Raw genomic sequence first — 17,650 nt, 5'->3', positions numbered from 1 at the left:
AATGCACAACTGGAACAATATTGTTAAAGTTCTGCCTGGAAGAGCTGCCTTGTTTATCATCTGCAAAACCATAATGTACAACCTGCAAGGAGCTTTCATTTTCTGTAACACCAGGTTCCAAGTCAGCAATTTTCACTAACTTAAAAGATGCATCACCACAAAGAGCAGCCGTCCCTCCTCTATTCATTAATATCACTTCCTAACAGCTTCCAGGAGGTAAAAAGCAACAGCAACAACAAATAATGTGATTTCCAAACTGTTTTCTCTCACCTCTGAAGTTTGATGAAGAAAGTCTAGAGAGGGTCCTAAGCATTAATGTATAGATGTGGATCCCAAGCCCTCCCGTCGCGCTGCAGAGAAGTTGGCCACACACAGTCACCATGAAGGCTACATCCAAACTCATTGCTGGGATTGATCTGGACTCTACCAAAGCTCAGGACTCCTCCAGTCTGGGGAGGTGAGAGGAGAGCAAAGGGGAAGACTGGGTCAGGGCTACCACCTGGTGGGGGGAAGCACTAGCAATTTCACAGCCAGTTCATATTTATTTTTCATTCTGACTGAACGAGGTAAAAGAGCCACCTTCTTCCTGACAGCACCAACCCCACAGCTCATGGCTTAGCTCTCTCATCAGCTTGCAGATGCTCCACTGCCACCAAGCTGCAATGGGTCAGCATCATGCTCACCAGCGTGGATCAGCTCACTTTAAAAGATACAGCCTGGTTATGGCAGGTGGGACTACAGCCCCATTTGTTTTTACCCAAGAAAGCAGCAATCCTGGGCAAACAGCTCCCTGCTGTTTTGAGCTAAGTACGTCTAGACAATTGTTGTCATTCCCAGCAAGTGTTCAACCCTTACAAATACTCAGCTCTTCATGTGCAGGGACCAGAGGAGCAGACAGGATGCCCTCCAGGTGGAGACATCCTGACATACGGACGCTGCATCAAGGCAGAGAGGTCCCAAGAGGTGATCTGAGCTACCCTGGAGGCCAGATTTACACGTTGAGCCCAGCACAGGCATTTTATGATTCACAACCTTATTCCTAGATTTCAATGCTGAATATGGCAAGCAAAAAGGCTGGGAAGGGTCCCAGCTCACCAGGCGCAGACAAAGAGGAGATCTCCTTTGCGCAGTCCTCTCCCAGCTGCTGCACTACTTGGTGACCCAGGATTAATTCTGCTGCACTTTGCAGCTCCGTCTTCCCATCTTCACAATCGGGGCGGGAAAAATGCTTGTTAATACCTACACAACCTCCACAGCGCACTGAAAAGATCTCTGAAAGAAAGCTATTAAACAAGCAGACCTGGAAGACAAACAGCAAGTACAGCAGGATGTGTCTTGATTGTTGATTATCCATTGAAGAACACAAAGTTTCTGCTAAATTTTAATTCAGATACCAGTTTGCTGAGCTCAGAGGGTTTTGTACACCATGATTTAACTCCCTTATGCCTTTTGGTCGCTTACCCCTCACATCAGAGGCTAGGCATTTTATCCTGTGTACCTGCATACTAGGTGCTATAACCAATTAGGATCTAGGAGTACATGCAATCAACTTCCATAGAAATATTTTAATTAGTGTTATGGGAATGTATTTTATCTATAGCTTGAGGCAATGGGACATGGCTGATAGCTCTCTGAGAATCGTTTTATGACTGTAATACTGAAGTCTGGACACTGCCATGTTTACTCCCATCATACTTTTTTTCCATTTTTACTTAATTTAGATTTTCTGCTCAGTTTGTGCAATATCTAAATCTCTCTCGCCCCATTTCAGGCATTTCTGTTAGCTATGAAACCTTAAAACGAAATGTTGTATGGCTAAATTTGCTCGCTGTAAAACCACAAATCATGCACGTACACCAAGGGTATCATATGTAGTGTAGAGGGACTGGAATTCAATTAAAGCACTTGCCATATTCCAACCTACAATCCACCGAGAACAACAGTTGGAGTTGAAAAATAGATGACAGCTTTTTTAATTATTATTGTCTGTTTTAAAGACCAATTTTCCAGATTGTCTCCAGATGGTGAAATTTTAAAGCCAATTTACCTATTCCCTTCACTGAGGGTTTTGCAGTGGTTTTCTTCAGAAAACTCTAATATTAGTAAAATTATAAACAGCTTCCAGTAGGAATAATCCAATGAAAAGAAAAGCTTGTTTATTTAAATTGGTGTTATGTTAGATAATCAGGGTCCAATCTTGTAACCCCTTCTGGATTAATGGCTTCTGAAGTGTTTCTAGCAGTGCTTGGGCCTCACCCGGTTTTCCTTTCCTTCTATGAGACACATCCAGTTTTCAGGGAACATGTAGCATTGTATGATGTGGTCCTCATCTGATGCTTGGTGGGTTCCCCAGAATATAACATGCAAATAGGTGAAAAGCTGGGGATCTATAGCTAGAAAAACTCATCATACAGCAACTGAACAGTGAGATGATTATAGGAACAGAGTAGCCTCTTCCACAGCAGCACAACACAGGTGATGCTCAGCAACCAGCTCTTTAAAACTCCAAATGGCTCAAGCTCTGGAGTCAACAGTTGCACCACGGTTTTCTAGAAAATCCTGAAAAGTTCAAGAGCATACAGACCCTGATGCCACATGTGACTAGGAGGACTAGGAGGACTGCAGGTGTGCATGGGAAAGTGGAGGGGATCAGAAGATCTGGGGATCCACAGGGGCTGGAAGGGGTGGCCAGAGGTCCCCAGTCCCCAAAACCTCCCAGGCAAGATACCAACCACCTCGAAGGCAGGTTGGTGGTTAGGCAGTGGCAGACTGCGCTGAGGTCCCCTCAGGGCTCCTCAGCTTTGGGCTGAGCATGGCCTGGTCCCTCAGCACCAGAGCAGCAGCAGGGACACATGGGGAGCACGTAAAGCAGACAGAAAAAAGGCTGGGAGCAGGAAAGAGTGCGCCCACAGCTCTGCACTGACAGCTCGTGTTTATCCAGAGTTGTGATGGGCACCTACTACAGCCAGAGGGGCAACAGCAGAAAAGTGGCACCTCCAGAACTAGCATCAGTAAGCATACCTGAAGGAACACCACAGAGGAGTTAGGGAGGACTAACAAGGACAATTAGACACCCTCCCGGCGACTCAAAGTGAGGGAATGCAGTGGGAGGTAATGAAGTGGAGTTAACAATTTTCTCCTTCCTTCCAAAAAAGCTTTGGAAAACCCACAGCAGCTCGGGCAGGTGACAGTATGCCTTTGCAATGCCTGACAACTAGGATGAGAAAGTTGACATAAAAGGGAAGAGGTGGCAGCCTGAAATGATGTGGGATCAGTGTGTGTTATAAAGCATAAAGCTTTGTAGTGCCAGGGTTTCAAGATTCAGCATTCCTAGCGTCCATAAATTACAGCAATGCAGTCAGAAGCCAAGCAGGGCTGTGAGCAACGAAACAATGCACGGCCCCAACAGGGGCAGCGTGACACGTGGCAACCAAGGGAATCCTTTTTGCCCAGGCATTTCCTACAGAAGAAACAAAACCAAACCAAAAGCCTTGGCTCAGAAATGCATGGTCTCATCTTTTCCCTGATAAGATCTTGCCCATACATAAAAATACATAAACACTGCCAGTTAGGCAGAAACAAAGTATTTTTGAGAATTTTGTTCTGCAGCCTGTTTGGAAGCCTTCTTAAAGGATGTCTAAGGAAATTTTTTGTTTCAACACTGATTTATTTATTTTTTTCCTACCAGGAGAGATGCTTAAGCTGAAGCAGGTCTATAAGGATCGGAGCTGGGAAGAAAATGGGGCTGGGTGAAAGAGAGAAAAATGAATAGGAGGCAATACTGCAAACAAATCATCCATCTTTTTGGCTCTGCTCTGCCAGCAGCAATAATGCAATGCAAAAGCCTTATGTCCCATACAACCTGCCAAGTACAAAATCAGCACAGCACATCCTCTCTGTCACCGAGATGCAGGAAGAGATAAATTTCTTGAATCTCTCTGAACAATAAGTAGATGATGTAGTGTTAATCCCATTAGGAATAAGAGAAAGAAATCATTCACAACCATCCCTCATGAGTTGCCAAAGCCAAATGGGAGGGGGCGTTTTATTACTTTAGTCTTAGAAAGAAAAAAAAAAAAAAGGAAAAAAAAAAAGGTGCAGTCTTCATGAACACGATAGACAAAAAATAGTGTCTTATACTGAAGGCCCGTTGATCATTATTAACCCGAGGCCAACCCAAATCTGCTGGCAGTGGAAGAAAAATGGTTTAACAGATCCTTGTCGTGGCTTGAGCCAAGTGCACGACACCAGGGTTTTAGACAAACAGCACAAGTTGTCTCTGTGGAAGAGGAGAAATGCTAACTCTGAGGCAGAAAGCCAGTGCAGAGGGGTGAGGGGGTTATAGCAACAGAAAACTAGGTGAGGTAAAAAACATCCTGCACTACATGAGAGCTTGTCCATCGTTGCAGAATATAAAAGACAATACTCCATATCACACTTGGAGGTTATAACCGTTTAAATATCTCATCTAAAATGGTATCCCTAAATTGCATCTCCCCATCTCCTGATACTGCAGCCCTCTGTTCCCAGCTGCTGCAGCTAGCTCGGCTGCCATGTGCTGAACTCCTCCATGTTTTCACCTTTTCCCCCTCCAAAGGCTGTTATCACACATTCAGCTGCCTGGGGCCCAGAGCCATGCCAGGAGCCTGAGGTCAGCCTCCTCCCTCCAGGCTCTTTGTGGCGGCATTTCAGAAGGGACAACGTTGGCTCCCTCAGTGGAAACATCACTGCCCTGGCACAGCACAGCCTGCAGGGCTCGGTGGAAACACCCACAGAGAGGACACCTTAGCAGGTCCCTCCAAGCAAGTGCAAGCACAGTAAAACCCAGTTTAGGAGACATGTATTTAAACAGCATTCAAGATTTATTTTTTTATTTTTCTGATTAAAAGATAAACTTTTTTTTTTTTAAAACTTCAATTTTTTTTTAGAGACAGCCACATACAACATACTTGTTTCTTTTGTTTTCCTTTTTTTTTTTCCTCCCCTCTTGTCTTGAAGGCTTGAGCCAAAGCCAGTCGAAGTCAATTGAAAGACAACCGATGACTTCAATAGGTTTTGGCTCCAGCCCTAAATGCACACCACATGCCAGACATGATGACTGGTTCTATATCTGTCTCTAGGAAGCACTTAAAAATTGAAATGAGGAAAGGGAAGAAGAGAGCAAGTCTGTGTATATCACACACTGTATGTTCAATTGGCTTCAATAAATTTCAGAAGCAGCACACATGCTGGGAGTTGTTTTCAATCAATAAATAACACAGAGGTTGAATTGTTCACCTGCCACCTCATTACTGCCCCCCAGCAGAGGTGGAATTATCTTTTAGCCTCAAGGTTACTTGCAAACCAAAAGTTACATTTACAGAAACATCTATTTGCCAGCCTTTTATTTTTTTCCTTTATTTCCATTACAGGCAGCAGCAGTATTTGACACCCACAAGGACCCTTCTCAGCAAGACATTATATATCACTCCATGGAAATACATAAATGACAAATTATCCCTGATGGCATTGTGTCTCTGCTGACCTGCTCAAGGTTTAAAGGCAGCTGGCAATTAAATGCCATGGCTACAGACCTGTTAAAGGCTTAGGCAGAGCCGTATTTATATTAAGCAAAGGGAATTGTACCTAATGGTATTTTGTAGATGTATTTCTCAAATGAATTTGTGTAGTATTCACTCTTTCACTTCTCTTAGTGAAATTCTCTCTCATGTATTATTGCTTTACAAGCTGAGTTCTGACTTGCACTGGCAATTTTATGTCTAAACCAAGAACGTTGCTTCCCTTCAACTCCCGTCAAGTATTTTGGCAAGGATTGAGAAAGTAGAAAGGTGCCACTTGCCTCGAATCTACAATAGCTGGAGATCAGTTAGCATCCATTACCTTCCTCAGGGAGCGTTGCATTCAGCCTAACCACTACTGAGAAGTCCTAGACACAGGACTTAGACCTGTGTTTAAGGAATCTAACTCTTGACTTCTGGAGCAGCTATAGGCAATGCAATTGGGCAAACATGACAACAACTCTGCTACCGCCCTTGTGGGTGATCCCACTGGGATGGAAGATGAACACGCTGTGTGCTGGCATCTCTCTGAGGTTCAGGGCACCAGTGTGGCTCCAGGGCAAGGGTGCAGGTACCTCCTGAGGGAGGCTGCTGACCAAAGATGACCGTATGAGTGAGAGCAACTGCCCAAGCCTCCTGGCTGAGCAGCAGTGGTAAGGGAGACCTGCCACGCTCAGAGGAAGCAGCTGATAACCAGCAAAGGGGATTGCAGGGGCAGCAGCCAAAGGGAGAACAGCACGTCAGTGTTTTAAGAGTTGTGAGTAAATCTGAAGGTACATTAACTCTGCTGTTTGGTCTGCCACACATGCATGTTTATGGCATAAGCCAAAAGCTTTTTGGTCTAACTATTACCAGAGTTAGACAGTACCATGTTCTAGTCCCCAATATTTTGACATCTTAAGAAATTAAAGGTAAACCTTGGCTCAAGTAAGCCATACCACAAAGATTCCCTCTCCTTACCTTCCACAAACACCCTCCTACCTTACTACAATCTGTTCAGCTAAAATTAAATAACTCTGAGAACAATTAGGCCTACAGAAATAATCAAACTTTTTTTTTTTTGTTTGTTTTTAACATAGACAGGTTTAAGCTGGTAATACCCATGTCAAAGTTAGGAGGTATTACAATTCAGATCCAGAAGAGAACAACCTGATGAAGCTATAATTCTCTGTTAATTAATAATTCTCTCATCATTAATAAGTCTTGGCCATTTAATTAATAACCTTATGATTTGCAATAAAGCCAATATCGAAGATAACTTTAATCTTCCATTCACTTAGAAGAAAGCCCCTTCCACATCAGATGAAGATGACACAACCACATCCTTAGCTCTTAGCATTCCTAGGCTTTTCCCTAAACACTAACTACAGATACAAATAAAGGAAATTTCAAATGCATTCAGTGCAGCAAAAACCTCTGTTCCTATCACAGTCAATAGGAATTTTCCAACTGATTTCAAAGGAAGCAGACTGAAGCAAAATTTATGTACTTTATAAAGTTCTGTATGCGTGGGGTTTTATTGGCTTGGGGTTATTTCTGTTTTGTGTTGTTTTTGTTTAAGTCCAAATAATAATTGGAGTTATAATGTATAACAAATTTTAAAAAAGAACATAATTTATGTCACAATTCATTAATATACTTCATAGGGATCTCAGAGGCTACAGCCTGCTGTTTTATGATCAGTATTCCTACCATGCTTATCAATTAAATACAATGATAAAGTTTGCAAGCCAGACAGTTTTTCATATTATGTCAGAACAGCTATTCCATTTTGTATGATAAAAGTATCATTATTAATCATGTTTATTGAACCACTTTCTCCAACCAGCTATCACACACGCTAGTTCCTCTACGTGCACTGGACTAAAGCCATCCCTCCCTTGTACAAGACAGTCCCCATCTCCACATTACTTTCGCTAAAAACTGTCTAGATCCCAGCATGGCACGGCAATCTGAGTTGAGTCAATTGCTCTTTTCATACTAGCAGAGATCTGAAGTGTGTCTAGCGTTAAGTAAGCCATGGAGCCGACAGCCCACTGACTCAAAGAAAGATAAGACCATGCAAAATCTTTAGTAGTCAGAGAAAACCCAGCAGAGAAAACTAGTGACCTGCCGAGGCATCCTTCTCTTACAGATGCAACATCACAAGGTAGTGAAGGATTTGTTGGAGAAATAATTGAGACATCCAGAAGTACCTGGTCAGGACAAGGAGAGGAACCAGAGGACCAAAATCTTTTAGGAAGGAAATGGAACTGAAGAACAAGAAGATTTACAGTTGGCAAGGAAGTGAACCAAGGACCAAGGCACCTTAAGAGACTGAGAATGGGATTGAAATAAATCAGGATAAGTAGGAGAAAGACACAGATTTGGGCAGACTGTGAACATTTAAGGAAAAGCTGGTAATTAGATCAAGGAGAATTTTCTGAGTAGTGTGCAGAGAATCTAAAAGAAAATGAAAATTCAAACAGCAAAATCACCTGTGCCTTTTCAAAATGTCACTATTTAATTCTAGAAGAGTTATTTTGACCCAAAGGCTTTTTAAGCTTTTCAGTCATTAGTAAGGTCAGACAAAGTTTTGGAAATTCAGGGTATATGATTATATCTATAGATTGCCCTAGAAAGGGCACTACAAAGAATCTGTGGAATAAAAATTTTGCATGAAAACTATGCATCTTGTTTCCTTTATATCTCCCTTCTGCAAGGAGGACATAGTTATTTACATCTTTTGGGTCCAGTCCAAAGCAGACTGAATGCCTCCAGGAATATCCTTGTATACAGCACCAGGAGAAAACTGAGTTCAGTTCCAACATCTTTAGAAAGAGACAGAACGTGCATAAACTGTGGTCATCAACAAGCAGGTAAGTAAAGAAAAGAAACGGTATAGTTGAAGACTGAAACAGTTTGCAGACAGGCCCCAGTCACTTAAAGCCTTTTAGTCTTACTCTCCTGACACATACTGTGTTAGTTAAAAGCAGACACTTCTAAGCATTGCTCAGAAAGATTAGCTTCGTTTGTAGCATGAGACAGAGGGGAAAAGTTTGCATAGGAGTGAAGCTTTGTCGACTAAAAACAGTATTCAAAAGACGGAACTGGGTGGCTTTCATGTGAATTAAGCAGAAAAACTTTAAGAGGAACTTTGGAAAGAAAGGCTCATGATGTGAAAGCAAACCACACACAACAGATATGAATGTAACCAAGCAAGTTATTTGACAGTTGACCCTCCTTTTTGTTTACAAAGTTTTGTGTATTTTTATATATAGTTATATACATGTATATGTGTGTGTGTGTGAGTGTGTGTATTTATATATAAACACAAATGTGTGTATGAAATCCATGCTACTGTCTCAAAAGCTAACATATAAAAGCAAGAGAGACTGTAGGCAGAAAAATCACAAGAGCACCCTCTCCACTACTTACAATTATCACACTGGAGAGATCCTTTCTTGTTGCTGTTTAGCAAGGACATTCAATTCATACATTTTCCATCTTAATTGGTCAGCAGTAAAAAGCAAATGGCTCTACTATACTTTACTACTAGCTCTCTAGTGTCATGAAGTCTCTTAAGTGAGCCTAAATATATTTCTCTCTCACAAACCATATTCTCTCTCACAAACCTGTTCTTCCCACGTAAGATAGGTGGGTGGCAATCACGTCTCTTCCGAGGAAGAATATTCTATGTTATTAACTGCTTTTCCATTAGAGGAAGGCATGTCAAAGTCATGCACTCTCTTTCTAAACCAATAGTGTGTATGTGCAAAGTACACATCTCTTATACTGTCCATTAGCTTAGAGTATTTCACTTACAGTTATAATAGTCTATTTTTCCTTCTTCCATGGGTAATGGTGCATGGAATGAATGTCTGAATCTTGAAATGGCACTGTAGACTACTAATCTTTAAAAAAGTTTCCAGCAGCAAGAGAGGCACGGGAGAGCAATTGTTTGCAAGTGTCTTCCTGATGGGGGAGAAGCCATCAGCTCAGTTTCACTGTAAGTCAAAAGACTTCAGTTACAGCTTTAAAGGGAAAAGAAAGGAGAGGAGGAAAAAAAAAAAAAAAAAAAAAAAAAAAAAAAAAAAACAGAAACCAGACTTCAAGGCAAAATGTGAAGCACACTTATCAGAGAAACCCTTCTAGAAACATATGATTTTGCTTACTATACAGCTGCCTAAGATTCCTGGTACAGGACTTAGTGTCCTAGATAGTCCATTACAGTCCTACACTTACACTTGCCCTGTGTTCAATCTACTACTGAACTGTTCTCCCAGCCACTCAGTTTTGCTGAAGCTGTTTCTGTAAAGTAGCAAAGACTTCAAATGATTACTGGGAGCTGCCTTTCAGTTTCAGCATGCTCTGTTATAAACTGGATAAAGTACTAGACAAAGCCTGTGAATTAGCTACCCGCCCTGCATGTATCACTGGCTTACAGCATCCTGCCATTGTTTGACTTTTACCTTGATAGTACCTGAGATGTATTGCACTTAAATTATTTCTAGACACCTTTTTAGATTAATCTTGGACTCCTTGATGCAATATGAAAGTCCTGAATGACCTCCTGTCAAAGTGACATGCCTCATACTGAAAAGAAGTGTTGCAAATGAAGATATTTACAATTCAAGACTACTGTCAAAAGCATGAATGCTGGGCAACAAGAACAGAATGCTAAAAAAGCAAATTGAGATGCAAGTAGTTCTTTAAAACATTTTTTTATGTTCTTATTACTGAATAGAATTTTAGGAAAATATTAACAGCACCTGAAAAGCAAAGCTTTATTTCCACAGAGCATACATATCAACACACAGAAGTAATGCTTCACCTCTGACTGTTTTTCCAGGAGACTTCAGTCCTGAATACCTAGAATTGGGACAGCAATACAAATTCATGCCCATTCAGCCCATTGGCAGTGCCCCCCCACTGGGTAATACTCTTTCGACCCTAACAGTAGCAGCTATTGCCTGTAGTCCAGGCACTTATCTGCTCAGAAATAAGCTGTAAAGCTGGTGCCCATGAAAGCCTCTAAGGAGCATTTCTTTAGCAACTCCTCCTCCCAACTAGCTCCCTAGAATTAAAAAATATGGACAGTTGACCATTAAGTGACCAGGATGCAAAGAAGGAAACAAATTGAAGCAGGGACCAGCAACACCATGAGCAAGTTCTCCCAAGATTGCAGAAGTGTCCAGTGATCACCACCCCTCTCCTGAAGACTTTGCTCATACAAACACAGCCTCATGCCCAGCAGCAAGCAGCTGCAAACGTGGTCCCAAGCCTGTTGAGCACAGGGTCCTTAGCACACCGCTTCCTGCCACAACCCAGATAGCCCACATTTAGGAGACATTTCTTCTCAGAAAGAGCAGTCAGGTACTGGGACGAGTTGCCCAGGGAGGTGGTGGCATCACCATCCCTGTGGGTGTTCAAGGAAAGGTTGGACCTGGCGCTTAGGGACATGGTTTAGTGGGTGATATTGGTGGTAGAGTGATGGTTGGACCAGATGAACCTAAAGGTCTCTTCCAATCTTTATTGATTCTCTGATTCACTGTGCTGGTGGAGCACAGAACTGGCTGGTTCTGGCAGCCACAACACAAGGTGAGGAGCAGTGTTTGGAAAGCACACTTGACAGATAGAGCAAATACCCCCACTTGTGATACTATTGATTTAATGCACCATTGTTCTTTCAGCTAGAGTCAGGGCTCCATGCAATTAGTTAAATGAACAACATGCAGTACTGAAACCACTGGGACCAGACAGCACAATTACTAAATTGTTTGCAATAGCAGGACAATTGTAGAGATGGAAACAGAAGACAGACCAGTAAACTCAAGCAGTTGGTAACCGTCATACAGTATTTGTACAGGACAGGACAAGAAAAGAGCATTTAATGTTTTGTTGACATACAATGTCCTAAAGGACAACTTTACAAAATGGATTTTGTGCACACAGGTGATAATCAAGTGTGATAACACATAGCCATGGTACAAGTGAAGATCAGTTAATTCCACCTACTTGTTAGGTTTACAGTATGAAATACAATGTTGTGTCAAGAAAAATACAGGCAATACCTCAATTCCCCCTGGCAGATGCTCTAATACACAAGCTGCTGCCCTGAGAAATGCCGTGATAAAAGGCTGCGCCCTTTTGAAAATAAAATTGTCACACGCACACCTAAAGGCATTTTGTCAGAAATAACGTGAAAGAAGAGAATGATATACTGTCTGTTACACCACTGGTGATAATTATTCTGCAAACTTGCCCCCATAGCTGTCAGTAAAGGGCATCTGGAGCCCTCCATCCTTGAAAGAGGGGCCATAACATAATAACCAGGCAGCCAAGGAATGGGTGAGCTCCACACAGCCCAAATCCCCACCTAACCCAAGGCACAGCTCCCAGCACGCAGTTACCTGTGACTGCTCACCTGAGGGTAACAAGCCTGTCCAACATCAGCCCAATTTCAACCACTGCAAATAACAAATGGCTCTGTGAAATATGACCTGCTGCTGGATAACTCAGGAACAGGAAAACAAGACATTATGAAACTTCTGATTGGGTCGTAATTTTTTCCTCCTCTTTGACATGTCTACAGCAGGCAGGGCATGTTAAAAACTATGAAGATGCAAGAAGGAGCGATACAAAGCAAATCACTTCCTAAGGTTTTTCTAGTAAGGCGATTTGAGCAAATCTCGATGGTAAGGTTCTTCCTCAGAAAGCTACAAAGTCCCGCTTTCTGTAGGAAACTGCCCTTTTAGGGAAGGTGTGGCAAAACCATCTGCAGCTTTATTGCAAGGGTTTTTAGTGTGGCAGAGCAGGGAAGCAGCGCTGATCCCAGAAACAGGCTGTTCAGCCAGAAAGTGGCATGTGCCAGATTCCACAGAATCTTAGCCCACGTGCATTGAAATCACAGGCGCCACTTGCAATTTTATGGGTGAGTATTCTTCCTATTTATTGGGCTGGACCAAGTTCAGCTCCTACAGGAGGAATGTGACAGATTTCATCTGTCTGACAGCCAAGCCTAATTGTATTTTCTGTAGGAAATGACCAAAGACAAAAGTGCACATGTCTAGGTACTTCGGTGATGTGCCATATGGAGGTTTAGATAAAGGTTTTGTCAGTTGTTAGAGCTCCCCACAATAACTGGACATGGCCTGCATCCCAAGCAACCAGAGCAGTGAGGGCAGATCTGAAGGCTCTTCTGGAATAGAGAATTAAGGTATCACCGTGTTTTTGCATGAAAATGTGAGATCTTAGGCGTTTCACTTTTCAGTAGAATGCACATTTATCCTTGTTTCTTACCAGAAGCCTACGCGTGCATCTACATCTGAAACTGCATGCAGGATTTGATTTAAAATATGTAAACATCAGGGTAATAAATTCCTACACGCAAAAACAGCCTTCTCATCACTTGGACCACCAAGTACAGTGGAAAGAGAAGTTAAAATTGATCAGACCTCAGCACTGCTGGTAGACATCAGTCACCAAACAGTAAATATTTAACTGGTGAATTTCAGCCAAAATAAACATAATTCCATCCGGTTCAACTAGATGGAAAGCAGCAACCAAGTCAGCACAATGCAAAAACAAAAAAATTTAAATACCTTTTCTTGCATGAGATGTGCTGTTTCACATAAGAAAAAAGCAAAGGGGAATATGCCCAAAAAGATAATCTCTGAACACTAGCAGATCATACCTTTAGCAACTATAACCTTTTCAGTCCTCACTCCCCACACCACCCTAGTATTCTTCTTTGTTCCTTAGCTGTTCTCACTTTGTATCCTGATTTTCTTCCCTTTTCTCTTGGCCCCTTCCTGAAAAGACATCATCATCAATTTAACCTCTTCAGATTAGAATAATTAAGCTTGCTTTCCTCAAAACTTCATCCTTCCCTCCAAAAAGCCTGCTTAGAAAAGTAATTTTTATACCCATCATAATCTGGAAGTGCCACATTACTGAACTCATGTTATGTTGCAAGTAGCCCTCCTGTGGCCAGCTGCATAGCATCTGTAAAACTCCTACTAACGCGTCATTTCTAATTAGCACAGCGCAATTAAAGAAGTCTTTGGGCCTCAAATGTAAGTTCTGTTTAGGAGAAGAGCTATTAAGAGGAGGACATAAACTTTCAATATTGATGCTGTTAGAAGAACAAACTAAGGCTTTCAGTACATCATCCCCATTACAGTCATTGTTAAAAGAATGGTCTAATTTGTATAATATAATATTAGCCATGGAGCCCTTGTAATGAAAACAAGTAACCAGTTTTATAGCCCAATATATTTTGTGAATAGTTACGTGTTCTAATGCAATGGCCTCTTTAATTTTCTCTGTGTTTGTTGATCCCTTTCATTGCAATGGTGAAGCTGCAAATAGATGTCGAGAGAGGCAGCAATGAAAGATTCCTGAAGAGTCGAGAAGCAAAGGCCGTAATTCAAAGAAAGCACGGAGCCTTAAAGCACTCCAGCCCAGTTAGCGGGACCAGATCATAATGGCAACAGAAAACGACACTGCTGCAGCCTGTCATTATAAACTTGCCAGCAACGCCCTATTCCAGCATTTATTACTGATGCTATAGAAGGTATATTAGCATTAGAAGTGCCTCCATTCACATTAAATTCACATCCCTCCAGTCAGCCTCCCCCAGCCTGTCCCAATAAGGCTTAAAAATGTTCTTACATTTGTGAAAATGAAGAGCCAAGATCCAAGGGGTATTTACCTGGTGAGGCAGGAAGTATTGCTCAATACAAAATGATTGCTCCTGGAGTCCACACAATCAGATTTCTACTAACATTCAAGACATTACTGTGATGTGCTTTTTAGATACTTTGATTACTTTGACCTTCTTGCTGAAACAGAAGCAAAAAAAAAAAAAAAAATGTAACTGGCATAAGTATCTGAAAGCTTCTCTGATTTTTCCAGCTAATAAAAAACCAAATCTCTTTCTACAAGCCTTTCTTCACTTCAGACAATCGCAGCTGCAAGAGCACTGTGTGTACTTGATTATAAAAGGCATTACATAGACTTAGAAGGCATCCAGTAGTAATTCATTGACCTTATAATTACAATATCGAGGAATACCAAGTGTGGCTTTGGTTACAGTATAACTGAAGACATGGATTCAGCCCTACCTGATATGCCTATACACACACACAAAAATACTTAAATAAAAACAATACATACATACTGGACTCTGTACTTCTAAGTGCAGGTAACTGCCAGGCAAGCTCTAGGACAACCTGACATTGCTAATTGTTACTTACAAATTACTGAGCACACCAACAAATGACCATTCTCTGATGTAACCTGCAAACAGCAGTGATTGTTCTGGAAGAGCTCACTGGCCACAATTTGTTTATTTTTTCCTTCAGTTGTTGCATTTTGTAAAATCTCCTGCAAAAAGTTCCCACTCTGATTCTCAAAAATAAATTTCAGAAGCCCCTAAGGACATCATTGGCAAACACTGATGAGGAAGGAAGACAGGGAAAAGGGAAGCACAATACTGATATGGAAGGAGGAAGAGCAATAGCAGAGCAAGTGATTCCAATAAATCTCATTCAACCTCTTCCAAGTTGTCAGAGGGAAGTGAAATCTCCCCCCGCTGCCTTCCAAAAGGTCACCGAGATTAGAACTGCAGCAAGACTCCCAAAAGCAGCCACACAGGGCCCAGGGATGCAAGGGGAGAGGGCTGCTGCACTGGATATGCAGTTCTAAATGAAGATAAAGTCTATGTTTTCAGAAGCTAATAACTTGTTTCAAACACAACAGTCTTCTGTGCAGTGAAGGAACTGAGTTTCTGCTTAAGTATTCACAATTAAGTAATTCCAAAAGTATATAATAGCAGCACTTGTTTTTTAATCATGAGCCCAGATGCTCTGTCCCAGTGAAATCAGACTCATTATTTATTACTCAGCAGAGACAGTCCGTGAACCCTCCATCATTTCAGCGGCCAAAGTAATGACCAGCTCTGTCAAGTCAAAGGCATGTTAAAAAGGAGGCACCTCAGGCCCATTGTTTAGGCAGGAATCTACTCACCACGTGGGCATCCAGGGATTGACGCACCCTGCCTGAAGCTGACCCCAAAATACCCTGCCAGTGACAGGTTCTACTTCTTATCTTTGCTTCTCAGCAGCAGACCAAGTTCTTCTGCATTTTTACAAATATCCATAAATTTTTCAGTTCACGAACAAAAGCACTCTGCTTCCATTTGGTTTCCATTCCTCTTTGTTTGGCATTTGGATGGCAGAAAAAGGAGACATATCTCTATCAGCAGCATACACTGTGTTTTCCAGAAACTGTGCACAAATCCTGAGGGACAGCAATAAAAACGGTCTGTAAGCACCTTGGATGAGTTTTCAAAGTAAATGCGGGATTTTTAGCCACACGATTCCCATCTATCTTAACTGCTTCATTGCTGCTTCACAGAACAGGCACACCATGACAAATACATCCTCAGAGCTGGCCAACATACACATCGCCACATGCCATCAATTTTTCAATCACTGATGCTCCAGTGCCCTGCCACAGCACAGACACCAGTGTGGAGAACAAACAGTGTGGTTATTATAAGCACTACCTAAAGCTCTGTGCTGCACATCGCCTCCCCCTACCAGCCTTCCTCATGCTGAGTGGTATTTTGCCTCAATAATAGTCCAGCTGATTTCTGCAAAACTATTACTCCACATGAGTGAGAACAGCAGCTTCGTAACTTTTCACAAACACCATCAGGCTGGAAATAGCTGAAAAGCACTCCGGCACACTTGAGCAATGAAAATACACCTCTTCTTCTTGAAAGTTTTGTTAAAGTTCTTATTGAACAGGAACTAGGGGAAAAAATCAATTCACTTCTAAGATATGAGATACTGATGTATCTCATCTCAAAGAAATGGCCAAATTCAGCAATGAAAAGGCACAACATGGCAAGGAAATGTGCAGGAAAGTATCTGCTCACATAAGGTACCAATCCCACCTTGACAGAACAGTTTTACAGCACCGCTTGAAGCAAGACCTACACTGTGATCACCTGAAGTGCAGGTGATGAAGAGTTGTCCTTCTGGAGCACAGTCAGTCACCTCTCCTCCCAGAGTCAGCAGGAAGGTGCAAACACACTGCTGTGTGCACAGGACACTTTGTCAGTGACCAGAGACCGCACGGAGCTCTCCTTGGTGGCTCTGCAATGCCCCAGCAGCCCGCTGGAAAGCAGACAGGACATGGGAAATGTGGAGTCTGCTGGATGCTAGCACACCTGGCTTGCAAATGGATGCAACAGGAAGGGATCTCAAATGCCAGGAAAGGACTTCCTTAAAGGTTTAGCACATCTCTGGTGGCTAAAACAAACTCCCTGCACCATTAACAGGAAACGGGTTAAAACATGCTGATTTTCCTCAGCATCTCTCTCTCAGTTTCCAAAACTACAATTCCAAATCAATACCACCACAAAAATTATATTTAACATCCATAACACCCTGACACGGCTGTGCTCAACAGAGGCTTTCTTTTTTTTTTTTTTTCCCCCAACCAACCTCACCAAGGAATTAGCTGTTCATTTTTCCCCCCGCAGCAGCCTTTAACTTGAGCGCTCACATCAAAGCTTTCACCTTTGCAGTGAAAGATGTGGGGATTCTCCTCAGAGCTCTTTCACAACAGACTTTAAATCAGACAGAAAGGTCAGCGCAGACCAACGCAAAGCTTTACCATTCGCAAGTCTATGCACACTAAATTATTAGCTATTTTCTGGCAAGTGGATGTTGTGCTTTTGGGAAGGATAATAAACCAGGTTAACTGCATGGCAACTTTTAAGGATCTAATTTATTTTCAATTAGCAAGGATTTTAAAATCATGGCCTTCTTAAAAACTACCAGAAATTGGTTTGGTCTGAACCTGCTTTAATACTTCATCCAGCAACCAAAAATTAATCTGATCTCATCTGTCAGAAATAACAACCTCAGACTAGTCTCTAGGGGACAACACCCCTAGATGAAACAGTCCAAGCACTTTCCAACAGCCTTCTTGGTTGTCTCAGCAAAGGTCATAAGATGTAAAGAGATCAAATTAGCTTGTCCTCCAGATTAGACGTATAAATACACTCGGGTTGCAAATGATTAAGTCAAGGTGTG

At 42.0% G+C, this 17,650-nt stretch overlaps 1 long non-coding RNA gene across 6 annotated transcripts in view; it reads right to left on the bottom strand.

Annotated features, from left to right (window-relative positions):
- Nucleotides 1-17,650, bottom strand: part of LOC106019390 (uncharacterized) — a 140,304-nt gene that overhangs the window by 85,121 nt on the left and 37,533 nt on the right. For 2 of the 6 annotated variants that reach the window (XR_011809089.1, XR_002405429.4), the window contains exons 3-4: nt 15,570-15,842; nt 11,199-14,383 (exon numbers count right to left, since the gene is read on the bottom strand). The exons of 3 other annotated variants lie outside the window; for them this stretch is intronic. This is a non-coding gene — a long non-coding RNA (uncharacterized lncRNA). Of the gene's footprint in view, nt 1-11,198; nt 14,384-14,871; nt 15,843-17,650 lie in introns of those variants that run through there. One more of the 6 variants, XR_011809087.1, reaches the window with a different exon arrangement.

This window comes from Anas platyrhynchos, chromosome 4 (assembly GCF_047663525.1).
Source record: "Anas platyrhynchos isolate ZD024472 breed Pekin duck chromosome 4, IASCAAS_PekinDuck_T2T, whole genome shotgun sequence".
Lineage (NCBI taxonomy): Eukaryota > Metazoa > Chordata > Aves > Anseriformes > Anatidae > Anas > Anas platyrhynchos.
The sequence above is the reverse complement of the archived record's forward strand: the minus strand, read 5'-3'. Positions and strand labels throughout refer to the sequence as shown.